The sequence below is a fragment of the Manacus candei genome, unplaced genomic scaffold (genome assembly GCF_025592945.1).
Source record: "Manacus candei isolate 608988 ecotype Guabito, Panama unplaced genomic scaffold, ASM2559294v1 h1tg000025l, whole genome shotgun sequence".
NCBI lineage: Eukaryota > Metazoa > Chordata > Aves > Passeriformes > Pipridae > Manacus > Manacus candei.
Genome location: NW_026138073.1, coordinates 783321 through 798139, shown reverse-complemented (window position 1 = coordinate 798139; position 14819 = coordinate 783321).

The following is a 14819-nucleotide window of genomic DNA, read 5'->3' as shown; positions in this document are numbered from 1 at the left end:
TAAAACCATCCATTATGCTTGAGATTTTATTGGTTCTAAGAGCTGACAGAAGGAATGGGGGATCACTTGGAGCAGCAGGATGTGCCAGGGTGCTGGACAGCACCAGGGTGAGCTCAGAGTGTTTTACATCCGTGAGAACTTGGGGTGCATTTTCTGAACACAGCGAGTCCTCTCCTGGATTTTGGGGCACAACAGGCAACTGATGGCTTGAAAATAGTGGGAAACATTTCTGGCCTGAGACTTCCTTCCCACTGAGCTGTGCTGAGGTTCTTCAGTGTCCAGCCCTGGCCCTGCAGACTTTCCCCACCCCTCACAGTTGGTGCGTTTTTACCTCCCTGAGCACCCACGATGAGATGTGAGGGATGGAAATGCCAACAGCAAAATCACCCCCCAAAGGCCTGACCCTGAAGGGCATCTGGGCCACATCCCACGAGTGCATGAGTTCAGTTTTATCCCATTAAATCCCCACCAGAAGTGATAAAATATCAGATGTGTGAACGCAATTACTCTGAAACAGAGAGGGAAGCTTCATAAACCACATTTACTGCTGCTGTCACGTGTGCCACTCTCAGGGGACCCAGAAGCAGCAGCCAGTAAAGCACAGGTCAGCTTGGGGAGGATCATCAGAGCCCACACTAAGCTCAGAGCTGGGGTTTGCCTTTCCACAGCCCAGTGTTCCCTTCAGACAGGACCTGGGACCACAGTGCCATGGGGGTGTGAAAGGAATTACCCACAGGGGTTGGGCACTGACCCAGCTCTGCTCTCCTGCCTGCTGCCAGCCTTTGGGGATTCTTTCTTTTCCTCTTTTTTTTTTTTTAACCTTGACCAAGAGTTTTAAACCTCACCCAACCCCACATGCAAGTTGTAATTAAGATCAGCAGAGCACTTTGAAACCCTCAGATAAAAGCAGGCTATAAATGCAACAAAATCCATTTCCAAGAGGCGTCAGGCAAGATAAGAAAAGTTCCAATCCCCATATTTGCATTTTAAGGAAATTTGAAGAATCTGGGACCTAAGTATATTCTTGGATATTTTTAGATCTGGGCATTTCAGTTTTATTATCCAGGTCAAAAGAACTCCCTGTACCCTTCACCTCGGAGGCATTTGGTCTCTGCTTTTGGACTTCAGCTTTAAAATGTGTGTTTTATGATGCTGGTATTTGTTTGGGTGGTGGGTAGGTGCAAATCCACATGTATACATGCTTTTATGTTTAGTGTGACTTTAAAAATAAAGTTTCCAATGCTGCAAGCACTTCCACATGCCCTTAACCATACGTAATTAATGCCATGGAGATTACTGAGGGAAAACAAAATGCATTCCTGGGGACGATGGGACCATTCACTTACATCACCAAAGCAAGATTAACTAGAGATGTTTGTCATGTAAACGCTCAGCTGAGAAATTCCCAAGTAAGTAAACTCAGAGTAAAAATTGCTCTTTTTTCCAGTGTTCATTTTGTTTTCAGTGCTGGATTGTTTATGGGATTTTTAGAATCATTCTGGAATTCACTGAGGCAGAGGATAAAGTCAACAGAATGAAATAAAACTCAGGTCCTGCAATTCTTGTGTCAGAACCCTTCTGGGGTGAAACTGTGGAAGTCTGGGAAGGCCCAACAGCCACACGTGCCAAGGTCCTCGGAGCAGGACCCGGAGCCTTGTCGGGCCCATTGTCTGCAAACAGGAACATTAACACTGCTGTGATTTATCTGCTGCAGAGCAAAGCTCTCCTGGGCTGCTGAATGCATCTGGACCAGCCTAATGAGCACATTCTTCACCATCAGAGAGGCTGTGGAGGGCTTCAGATATTTTAGACATGATTCAGAGAGCCAAAAGGTCTTGTTTACTGATATGCTATTTATACCTAGCTCAATTAAACCTCTTTGAAAAGAAAAAAAATTCAAGGATGCCAACGTTGGCAGTGCTGTTGGAAGTGAGTATCTCCTCGTTAGAAAGGTTACAAAAACACCATTAATAATTTTGATAGACTCTGTTTATGCACCAATCTTTGTCCAAGTGGCCCACATGGTGCAGTTCTGGCAGCAGGAGGGATCCGTGGGGGTTTAACTGCGTCCTGGTGACCATCAGTCCTGGGTGCCACATCCCCGAGCTGCTCCATCCCTGGGGGTAACACGGGGGATGCACCATCCCTGGGGGGCTCTGGGCACCCGCCCCGAGGCTGGGGCAGAGCTGCACCATCTCCTGAAACCAAAGACCTGCAGCTCCTCCTGCGAGCATCGTTCTCATGCCAAGGTGCTTCCACCCCTGGAAGTGTCCAAGGCCAGGCTGGATGGAGCTCTGAACAGCCTGGTCTAGTGGAAGGTGGCCTTGCCCATGGCAGGGGAGTTGGAATGAGATGATCTTTAAGGTCCCTCCCAACCCAAACCACTCTAGGCTTCGATGATTCTATGAAATGTTCTCTGCTGCCACAGCTCCTCACTAACATCTGGTTGGAAAATCATTGGTAGTTGTCAGTGCTCAGGAGTAGGAGAGCCATTGGGAATGGAGATGGAGAATGGTGTGGGGTGTGAGGCACCTGGCAGAGAAGGGAAGGGCCCAGGCAGGAGGCACGTGACTCCACTGGGATCAGCTTGGCTCCTGCAGGTCCTGGCCTCGGGAGCCAGGAAAGAGGTAAATCAGCAGAAGGTCCCTTCTTAGAGAGAGGGAGAGGTCTGTTTAAAGGAGAAAGCTAAAGGATAAATCATACTATTGAAATCTATTTCTTGGAAATCCAGGGCTTTCAAACCTATGAGTTAAAAAAGTCAGTGCCATGTGTGTGAGGTCCAGTGTCCTGCAAAGTGCTCTTTCATGGAGCTTCCACAGCAGGATGAAATATCTCACCTTGACATTCCCATCCGTGTGTGCAGACTCCTTCTGGGACATGGAGCAGCCAAAGCTCCTTGTTCCATGTCACCAAACCTTATTTAACCCTTGCTCAAGAGCAAGGAGCCTGGGAGATAAGGAGCATTCCCGTGGCAGTGAACACTGGGAACATTGCCATAAAATATTGAGGCATAAGTTAGTGGTGGAAGGTAAGGACAACAACCTTTATATAACACTTTAAACTGATGTACTCATTAAATAACAAAGATTTTCTTCCCTTAATACACTATTAATAAATTCCAAACCATCATATCTTTAAAAAAATGTCCTTCAGTCGAGTGGAAATCAGACTAATGTGGGTTTAGAAAGAGGTTGGGAGTGCAACAAATTATAAATGCTTTCTACTTTATCAGCGTTATGGAGTACTATTAATTTTAAAAATAGCTTTTAAAAACATACATGGCATACCATAATGGAGATGGCTGGGTTTCAATACATCATCCTGATGACTCTTTCCACAGCAGTCAGTTATGCAGACACGGCAAGCTCCGGTTTGCAAATATGGTAAGTACTGGGCTGCAGGGAAAGTTAAAAAAGGCAGTTTTGTCTTTTGATTCAGGATTGGGCTGGGCTGGAACTTCCAATGTGAGCACTTACAGATGAGGTCTGTGTGTGCATTGAGGGCCAGGATGGGACAGTCCCTTCCACCACACATCATCCTGCAAAATGTCCATTATCCCATCAAGAGCTGGAATTGGACCTCTGGTACACATTCTGAATGATTAAAAATAAAGATGTTAATGGAAAATGCTAATGTGACTGAGTAGCTCCTCTGAAGTGCTTTGTCTCTATGAGTTTCAGGGCTAATTGGCGTGAGCGTCCTTCCAACAGTGTGCTGTGTCTGGCTGAGTGATGAAGGAGGTAGTTGCCATAGCAAGGGCTGTTTTTATTGACTGCTTAAAGGAAAGAGACACATAAAACCCTAACTGAGGCCAGAAAATGAGTTAGAAAAATCCCTGGGTAGCTCTAACTTACACTCGAGCTTGTTTGTTTGCCTTTTTTCTTGTTCTTCAGACTGCACAGTTCTCCACTCCTCATAATGCAGCAATTACAAATATGAGGGAGGGCAGTGACCCGTTCCCCAGCCCTCAGGGGCTCGGGAAAGCTCTGCCTTCTCTCTGCAGGAAAGGCCCCCCAGCCCCAGCCCTGCTGTCCCCAGGGTTTCTGCTCAGCCTCCATCGTGCCCCCATTCCCATCAGATCCCAGAGGAACACCAGGCCTGTCCGAGTGTGTGTGACTGTGCCATCTCTGCAGCTCCTCAGCCCTTCTCCCAGCAGGAATTTTTGAGCAGATTTGCCACTTTCTATCAAATTGCCCAAAGCCCTAAGGTCCCCTTGGCTCCCAGAGCCCCCCATTGTGAACAAGACTGACCCTGAGAGCCAGGGTTTGCGCTCTCCTGTTGGGAATGCACTCTCCCATTGGGAATGCACACTTGGGTTTCTCTCTCGTGGCCCCTTTTGTGTTCACTATGACACCAGCTCCAGTCTGAGCTTCCCTTCAGCTGTGACATTCCCAGCTTTTTTCCTCCACAATTTAATATTGTCACTTCCCTTGCAGATAAGAATATTCCTTACAGAGCATGTATGTGCTGCTTCAGTGTGTTCCCATTTTATTTTATTTAGTGACATAAGACTATCCCTAAATTAATCACCATTTACTGGTTCCCTAATTCATCCCAAAAGACCAGAATTCATTGAAAGGCAGAAGATTTGCTCTCTGAAGGAATTGGAATGATGGTCAGGCACTAGAACAAGCTGTAATGGTAAGGTTAGCAAAGTAATTTAATTTCTTTACCACCTCTAAAAAAATCGATGTGCCCACCTAGAAAAGGCAAACTCTATTTCCCTGTGTCCTAGGCTGTTGGACATCCTTCCTTTGGGTGTTCCCTCGTCCCTTCCTCCCAGTCTTGTCTCCTGGGCCAACAAGTTCTTGTCACCCACTGGGGATGATGGTAACTGGGTCAGTCTGTGCTCTGCTGTGCCCCTGGCCAGTGACAGGGACCTGCACCTGCATTATCATATTCCCAGTCAAATGAGTCTCAGATGCAAACCCATCTCTCTCATGACACTTAGGTAACACTGTTTCCTCTCTTGTTTATGTGATTACAGAGATAAATAATTCCTCTGGAGCTGTGCTGTATGAAACCTTTATTATGACAGGTACAAGGAAATTCCGTTGCCCAGATTTACTTCCACATGCTGCTATGGAGCTCAGGGCCATAAATCTGGCTTCATCTGTGGCCAACAGCCACATTCCAAACCCATGTTGTGAATGTGTGTGTGTGTCAGGCTGTGATGGATGGACACGCACACTGAGGGCACAACCAACCAGCGCCAGCAATTCACTCTTTCTTTTCTTTCTTTCTTCCTTCCTTCCTTTCTTCCTTCCTTCCTTTCCTCCCTCCTTTCTTCCTTCCCTCCCTCCTTCCTTCCTTCCTTTCCTTGCTTTCTCAAATATTTCCTTCCTTCCCTCCCTCCTTCCTTCCTTCCTTCCTTCCAACAGCACCTTCTCCAGGTTACAGCTCAGACCCTCGTGTGATGCTTCTGTAAAAGCAGCTTTCCTCGTCCCTGATGTCAACACCATGGACACCCAATGCTCTCGTCAGTCACAGATGTGTTGAGGGGATTCCCATTTTCTGTGAGGGCTCTGCCCCCTCCTCACTCTGTGCCAGATGTGCTTCATGTCCACGCTGCACCAGCTGTAGATCAGATGTTGGCTGTTATCTCACATCCAGAAGAAAAGTCTGAGTCAAATCCAGTATCAACTTAGCACTCTTGTTTTTCCCATTATGTTCTGATCAGCTGCCATTATTCCAGACTATTTCAACTCCATTCCTCAGGCAGACATGGAGGAGTGTTCTGCACTGTTGTTCCCAGAGTGAGATACCTCACTGTGAAGGAACATGATTGTTTCTGCTTTGAGCAAATGAGAAGAGACTTTTCTTTTTGCACATTACTGAGCTCTGCGTTCTGGTGTTGATTGTTTTACTGAGCCTACGGAACAGAATTAAAATATTCATACACTGGTATTATTTAGGTGGTAACTTGAGTATGTCTCTTGTTTATATGAATTTCCCAAGAGGGAGATGTTTCAGAGACCCATTCAGGGAACAGAAATAATTTTATCTTTTAAAATTATATAATTTCCTCTCCCTTATTCCCAGTTACAGGTTTCTGTGCCACATCCCTCAGAAATCACCAACAAGTTGCTCAGCCCACGTCACTTGTCCCAAGGCCCCTGTCCAGCACCTTTGGCCATCTTTGTTAGCTCCCTTTCCAGTTTCCCAGTTCAGGACTGCCACCTGTACCTACTCCTGGGCTGGTTTTCCATCCCCTTTCCCAGTGCTCTGGGGACAGAGGGTGCTTTGGCATTAGGGTGCAGACTAACACACCTGGTGCAGGTTTGTTGGGAAATGCAGGTTTGCTGGGAGAACTCCAAAGGTGATCAGTAGGGATCCCAAAGAGCATTTTGCATTCCCCAGAACTCGTGGCACTGCTGTGCTGCCCCAGGGAGCGTTCAGGGGCTCCCAGCAGCGCTCAGTGTGTGCACAGAGGGAGGGGTCCCTGGGATAAGAGATGGGGTGTCAGGGGGACAGCATGGTTTTACCACATCCCTTGTGAGAGCAGGGAGGAGAGCCTGACCTGGGGTTTGTACAAACAGCCAAAAAGATGAGGGCCCTTGGTGGGAAGTGTCATTTCTGGGTGTGCTTCTCTCCATCCACACCCTTTGGACAGAAAGGTGTTGTAACCCCTCCATCCTGCTGCTGCTCCAGACCAGAGCTCCTCAAGAGAGCGCCAGAGGAGGGCAAATCTCCCAGAGACAGGTCAAAAGAGTTACAACCCCTTAAATCAAATTAGTGACAGCATCTGAGTGGGAGCCTCCGGGAGATGAATGAGCTGGCAGCTTCCAAAGAGTAACAACGAGGTAATAAACAAGATTAACACAAAACTAATGGAGGAATGGAGATAAATACGGGGAATGTCCATGTAATGTCAGAGGGGTTGCATGCCAGACTTGGGCTATGTGCTTGAGACAGGCATAGGTAACTCATACCTACTAAATCACAGCCATAAATCCCACACAGTGTTCCCACAGCATGAATGATCTGCTCTGCAAAGAATGGGAAAAGAAAGGGAAGTTCATGATAAGAGGAGCTGCTAACCTGAGCTGGTCTTTTCTTTGGGCCGGGTTTGGAAAGGCCCTGCAGCTGCTGGGTGAAGCAGGCAGAGGGAGAACATCCTTTATTACATGAGCCAAGTTTTCGAACTGGCAGACTTTATCAGATCCCAGTTTTGTCCACTCTGCAGGGCCTCGCTTTCAGCATCCATGGGTCTGGGGTGCTTTCCTTCTCTCTACAAACCTTTTGGTCTCTGCACTCAGACCATCAAAATGTAACCAGAGGATTATTTTTCTGCACCTCTGGAGCTGTGGAGTGTGACCATGCAAACATGTGCTTGGTTGCAGCCCAGTCAGGTATGTTTTTATCAGCATCCACAGCTGGACAACAACAAAAGAGATGAAGGGGGGCTGGAAGGGCTGTGGACTGGAGAGCAGGCTGAGCCCTGGGGTTCTGAGCTGTGCCAGGGACCTGGGGAGCTCCCGGAGCTCCTGCTGCTGGCACAGACACTGCTGTCAGCGGTGGGAGAGCAGGGATGCAATGGAGCTGATGGAGCCACTCCAGGGAGGGGCTCACAGAAAGCTGGCAGAGGTTGGGCCCCTGTTTTAGGCATGTGAGCTCATCTTGGGGTGAAATCCTTTGGTGCCCTTACAGCCATTTGAGCAGGTAGTGGAAACTCTCCCTCTGTGCTGCCACTGCTGAGCAGCCCTGGGGCACAGCAGGGCCTTTCACTTAAGTGCTGCTTCAGCTTGCAAGAACGTTTGATAAACTGTAGCTAAACTATAAAGAAATAAATACTTTCTTTTAAATCCATGGTTGTTTTTTGAACTTGTGAGCAACCAGTTAAGCTGGACGGATTTAGAGAGGCCCTGCAGTGTTTTTCTGTTGAAATACCAGATGATAAGCACCATTTTTCTTGTGGCCCTGCGGAAACAAGACAGCCCAGGGTAACATAAAATGTTCTTTTACTTCCTTCCAACAATGACCCATTTCTCCTTTTAGAGGCTGATTAATATTTATTACTATAGTAAATGGCAATTTAAATATATGGTGTAGCCCTGCAGTGTAACATTAATTTAAGGAAACAGGATACCTCCTATCAAACCACAATGGATCCTTCTGCAGTGAATAATGGGGGTGATATGGCAGCCTTTTAAAAGGAATTACTGAACCCATTCCCATGCAGAAGCCGATCATTCCAACAGTCCATTACATAGGCAACCCCCAAGCGAGGCACCTTCTGGTATATGCTGAGAGTGGCAACAGAATAATCAGAAATATGAAAACAATCACAACCTGAACATGAAAATCCATGTTCTCCTCATTAAGGCCATGGAGACAAAGTCCTTCACATCCATCCCAGAGCTGCAGGGTGGGAGGGCAGAATGGCTCCGTTTGTGAAAGGTTGCACGTAAATTCTTCCAAAGGAGGGTTTGAAGTTGGAGTTGGGAGAGAGACCTTTGGGGCCGAGTTTCAATTAAGAAGATACTTTTCAGAGGAGGAATCTTTGTTTTAGACTGTTTTTCTTTTTGAGATTCCTGAGCTGTTTTCAGATGTGCTTTTTTGAAAGTCGAAAGAGGGCTCTTAGTGTCAAAATGAAAAACAGTTTAATCCATAAAACTACATGCCAGACTCCAAAGAAGAGCATCAGATAAGGTTAGTCCTGTTTTGCTAATGGTTCTATTTTTTAACTACAACGATCTGCAAAATTACTTTTGTTACTTTTATATTCTGGCATTTCTAAGATTTCTCCCTGGTAGTAAAGGTCTTAATGCCATAACATTCCAGTCCTCAGAGAAAGAACTCCAGCAGCTGACACAGCCACACTCAGAGGTGTCACCTGCTGCAGGACTGGGACCGATGGCCACAGCCTTATTTACATGTGCTTTTGATGCACAATAAGGGACCAGGGGTGCTGGGTCAGCAGGTCCCACAGCCCCCCAGCAGCCTCCAGCAGGATTTGGGCAGCACAGGACGGGCAGGAGCCCCCATGTGCCACTGTCCTGGTCACAGCCACACACCGCAGTCCCGGCGGCTGCTCTGCCTCGGCACAGAAGCTGCTTGTGCTGGGCAGCCACATCCTGACAGGTCTGCCTGTGCTGGAACAGCTTCCTCTGAGCACCACGGCCAAGGCAAGAGTAAAAACAGTCCTTAACTCAAAAGGAAAGGGAAAAAGGTGATTCATTTTCTTCCCGAGCACTGTGTGTCATCGCTCGCTCTACAGACGGGCGCAGAGCTCCGAGTCTGCCACTGATCCACGATTTCAAGGGCTTTACTCACTACAAATAATCTTTTGATGATGAAACCAACTGCGTAAACTTTGGATGAAAGACCCTGCCTGAATATAGCCAAATTAGGAAAGCCCTACCATAACAGCTGTGTTCAAACCCACACATATTGCTGGTTTATTTTTTAATCTACATTACTGAGTCTATTTTCAACTACAAATGGGATGACTCATTTGATCACGACCACTGAAAAAACATAGTGTGCTACCACAAAATATTTCTTAGAGTCGATGCGGTATTTTCTTTCCTTTCTACAGCAATCATATATCTCTTTAAACCAACCATGGGTAAAATCAGCCCATACAGGAATTGGGGTTGTTTAAGTCAATAATCAATAGAAAAGGAGCTGCCTGGACTTAATTCTCCTTTGTCTTCCTCTTTGATTAGTTTCTTCCGTTTATTTTCCTGTCATTTCCCTTTGATCACTCTGCTCCAAGTGGGAGTCCAGATGAAAATTTCTTAAAAAATATTTCAACCAAATTTTAGCTTTACTACCACGTTCATGGAAGGGGGAAAACACTTAAACGAAAGCAGCTGCGGAGCCGTATTTTCTCCTTCATTTATCCCTTTATGTTTGTACAAAATAGAAAAAATTGAAAATTAGCCAAGAATGTAATACCACAGATTCTCTCCCTAGAAAACACAGCAGAGTTTGCAGTAATCTCTTTAACCACAGCACCAGCCTCTCCATCTGCAGCACACAAATGCTGCTCTCAGAGAGGGGACAGCCCTGACTCATGAGGTGCCCTGAGGTGGTCCCTGCCAGCCCATCAGGCTGTGGCCTCACTAGCCTATGGCACCACAAATATCTGTAGTTTTTGGCCATTTCTGTTGTCTCTAGACTAGATTTCCACTTGAATCAGCCAAGGACCCATTCAAGAAGCTCTTTTAAATACACAGTATTGGTGTGGATGTGGCCTGGGAGCACCGGGGCTCTGTGGGCTCAACAGCTCCAGAGCCCAGAGGCCTCAGCTTCCTGGGGAACAGCAAACCTCACTTCCAGCTGCCAGCTTTGACTCCCTTTCTCCACTAATGCCTTTATTTCTTCACAACAAAGCAGGTCAGCATCAATTCCGGGCAGACGTTTGGCCCTTTCCTTCATGTGGGATTCCTGAAGAAATCACAAAACCCTTAGGAACATCTCTGCTCCCCTGCACTGCCCTTCCCCTGCAGCCAGGCTCCAGCCTCGTCAGCCTGCTCTGGGCTTGCCTGCTCCCCAAAACCCCCCGCCCCAGTTCCCCAGCCAGACCCCCTCACTCTGTGTCACATCTGCACCTCCCCTTGGACCTGTCCCCTTCCCTGAGGAGCCCAGGCAGGGAGAGGGGCTGGGATCAGCACCAGGACCCAGCACTCATCCCACACACAGCGAGGGTGAAGCTGCAGCTCAAGGACGTGTCTCCCTTGAGTCCTTATGGCTGATAACACTCCATGTAAGCCTGGACAACACCCCTGGTGGGACTCGCCTGGCTGCTGCTGTCCATGTCCAGGCAGGGACAAAAGATGGCAAGACCTCCAGCAGAAGGACAGGAGGAGCCCGGGGGGCTGTGCCCATCCGGTGGCAGTTTCAGATCCAAGGTCTGGTACTCAGGACTGCACCGAGCACATTGTAACCCCCTCATGCCAAGGCTGGATCCTGGCACAGTCTGTGCCGTGTGTCCCTGGGCACGTGGCAGGCAGTGTGTGCCACAGCCAGGGTTGGCACATGGGCAGCGAGGAAGGAGGGGACAGGGATACTCCAACTCAACAAGCTGACGTGGTGTTCCTCAGCCAGCTGCACCAACCCCGGGGGTCTGTCCTGATTCTGACAGAGCCTGTCCTCACCTCAGCCCCTGGAGGGCTCCCCACCTTTTCCATCCTCTCTTGCCACCTTATGGTGGGTCTCTGCTACCTGAGGATGATGCCTGTGGGCTGGGCTGGCCAGCTCCAGCAGCCTTGGTACACACACAGAGCTGGGCTCAGTGAGCAGACCCCTGGCAAGAGCCTGTGGGTTTGGGAAGGGGAGGAAGAATGTGACCTTCATTCTCCAGATTCAAAGTCAGAAAGGCTGGCAAGTGCCTTGCTCCATTCCTCAAAGCCATGGCTGAAACAATACGAGTGGCAGGAATATAAATGAGGAACAAAGCTGCAAACTCAACCGAGTTAGACCTTGCAACATCCATCTCAGAGAGTGCAGATTCTGACCAGGAGACAGGTATTGCTTCAGGGGCTTTAAATCACAGAGAGTGATGCTCTCAGAGAGGCTGCCCTCCACAGAGGAAAAGACCTCATATGTCTTTTCCTCCTCTGTGCTCAGTGTCTCTGATAAACTCCTGCCTTGCAGACTGATGAGGACAAGCTCCCAGGAGATGGGGAGCCTGGGCTCACCTTCAGCAGCAGCGAGGAGCAGCGCTGGGATCACAAACCATCGCTGATGCCCATCTCCCACTGCCGTCATTCCAGCCAGAACCTGGACTGCCCATGGCACATGCTGCTGCCCCTGGAGCTCAGCTGACCCCGAGGGCACTTCAGGAAGCCCCAGCCTGGTGTCACCTCTGCAGGGATAGTTTTGTGCTGATAAAAGCAACCGATGAATCAACAGGAAGCTGAAATCCCTGATTCTCATAATTGAGCATCTTTGTCCGTTTGTCGGCAGTTTATGGGCAATGACTCCTGCAGGGATTTAGCTGTGTTTAGTCACAGGATCATTCTGTCTCTTCCTAGCAGAGAGCTAAGTTTAGCACAGACTCACTCTGCAGAGGCTGTCGGTGATAACCAGCCCTGGCATCCTTCCCATGGCTCAGCAGGAGCAGCCGGGTCCTCCTCGGAGCCACTTCAGCTCACCTCCACCCTCCCTGCTCTGCTCCACAACTGCCGGGACACTGGAGCACATTTCATCCTCACAGACAGCATTTATGGCTGTTTATTGCTGTTTATTGACAGCCTGAAGCATTCAGAAACCTAGAAACTAAAGCAGTCCCCATCCAGCCTGGCTGGGTTTGTCATCCCAGAGAGTTCCCACCATCAGGGGCTTCCCAAAGGGGTTCTGAACATCAGGAATAACCTGCCCTTGGTGTGTAGCTTCTTGCTCTGGTTACACTTCACTATCACTTGTTATGATTTATTTGTGTTATCATTAATTACAACACTTCCAGACATATTTTGTCGTAAATGTAAGCATCTAGGATGGTTCTAATTCTTACTCTAATCTTGAGTTTATTGTCTTCCAATATTAAGTAATGACAGAGCCTCATTACACCCTGTGTGAAGCTGTTTCCATGCTGATGGAAAGTTCTGGCTGCACTGGGAGTGCCCAATCCCACCCCAGCACCTGGAGCCTGTGGGGGCTCAGCTTTGTAACTGCTGCCTAAAACTAAATCCAAGAAACAAAAAGCCCCCAAACCTGTCACTTCTACATAGAACATCTCCCTGTGGAATGGATTTGCCCCCCTCCCTCCTAGACAGAGCTTTTCCTCCACACTCATCTGAAGTGTGGTCTCAGCTCTGGGCAAGTGTGGGAGACAAAGGGGACCTGCCACAGTGTCCCACAGTGTGGGTGACAGTGGGGACCTGACACAGTGTCCCTGGGGTGGGTGACAGTGGGGACCTGACACAGTGTCCCTGGGGTGGGTGGCACCTGGGCAGTGCCACTGCTCCCACTGGGTGCTGACCCATCACCCTGTGCCTCGTGCCACCCTGAAATCCCTTTGTAAGTTCTTTCCTATGTCCCAGGTGGCCACGTGCATGTGTGCATTGGGAAAGTGAGATAATGTCACCCCATTGCCATGTCAAATGTTTCCTGGGGCTGCCAAGCTCTTCATGGGTTTGAAAAACAATATCCCTGTGCTGTTTGTTCCCTCTGCTCACTCCCAAAATGACACTGGAAGGTCAAGTTCAAACAACCTCTGCAGAAGGACTTCATCTCTCCAGAATTTCTCTTCTGCCTTTGCTTTTTAACCCTTTTTAATTTTTTGTTTAGGATGTTCAAATACCTCTTCTAAAAGTGAACAGACATTTGCTCAGGGACACATTCCTGCTCTCCAGGGGGAACACAAGCCCCTGATGCTTTGGCCTGTTTGCTGTATCCAGCCAGTATTACCTATTGGGCTCCATCCCCATTCTCTCTCTCAAAGAGAACGAATCCCTTCTCCCGGGCTGACCCCAGAGGCACTGCCCATTCCATCCTGTGCCGGAGGGGGAGCCCCCAGCAGTGCTCAGGGCTGCAGGAGCCAGGGCTCACCGGCCACAGGGTGGTGGCATCACCGTCCCGGGGGGATCCTGAGGCACAATCCAAGAATTCGGGGGCCCAGCTGCCCCTGCATGGACCCAGGCAGCACATCCCACAGCTGGGAGCAGCAGAAAATCCTTATCTTCTTCTGGAAGCAAAGCAGAGCGTGGCTGGGGCAGGGGACAGGAAACACAGGCGCCTGTGCCCATTCCTGATCTCCCTGGTGAGGGACCAGCCTGTGCTTCTCTGTGCACAGAGGCACTCTAAATTGTACTCCTTCATTTTGGAGAAGCATATCCAGGTCCAAATGACCCTGGGGTGCCTGTTTCCCTGTTCCCCCTCTCTGCTGCAGGAATGCTGCAAGAAATCTCAGAAAAATGTCCCAGCATGGGAGGTATTAAACCAACACAAGAGTTTCGGATTTATTTTTTTCAGATTACAGTTGTAAGCAGGCAGTTCAGCCCTGAGCTGGGGCTGTGCTCCCAGATCACAAACCATAAGGAGGCAGCTGGATCCTGGTTTGTGTTATTTCAGCACGGGTTTTTCCTGGACTCAGGCACAATGAAGAAGGGAGAATGGTGTGTATCAGTGGGAAGTGGGGAACCAGGGGAGAGAGCTGGGAGCACGTGGAGCCCTCTAACCCTCACCTGCACAAAGGGGCTTTGTGCTGGACCTCCCAGACACAGCAGGAGCAGGCAGGAATGTTTGTTGGAGCAGGCAGGAATGTTTGCTAAAGCTGTAAAGAACTCACCATTTCATGTAAAAAAAACCCAAAAACCCCAAAAGGCAATAGATTGTCATTCAATGCTCAACATCCGTTGAAATAACAAGAGAAACATAGTTTTGGACAGTTTCTTCTGCTAAAAACATTCCTTGTCTGTCTGCTGTGATAAACTGCCCCGGCACATTCCTCTCTGATTCGGAAATCCATTTCCCTGCACTTGATGTCAGAGCCTGGGATGGGAGGATGGTGGTGGGTCAGTGGGTCAGAGGGACTGTGGGACAGAGGGACAGTCCCAGCCCAGCCACAAAAGGCAACTTGGCTTGAGAGCTGCCAGCTCCCCCCAGCCCAGCCAGGGCTGTGCACTGCTTGGGCACCCCCAAATCCTCAGCGTTATCCCTCCCCACTGCACTCTCCTTGCACTGCTCCTTTGGGGCAAGAACGCTTGAAAATACTATCCATTTTTTTCATTATCCTGTCTTTTTTAAGCCCCGGGAGCCGTGGCAGGAGCTGTACTGTCTTATCATAGAGTCCTAGAATGGTTTGGGTTGGAAGGGACCCTAAAGCCCATCCAGTGCCACCCCTGCCATGGGCAGGGACACCTTCCACT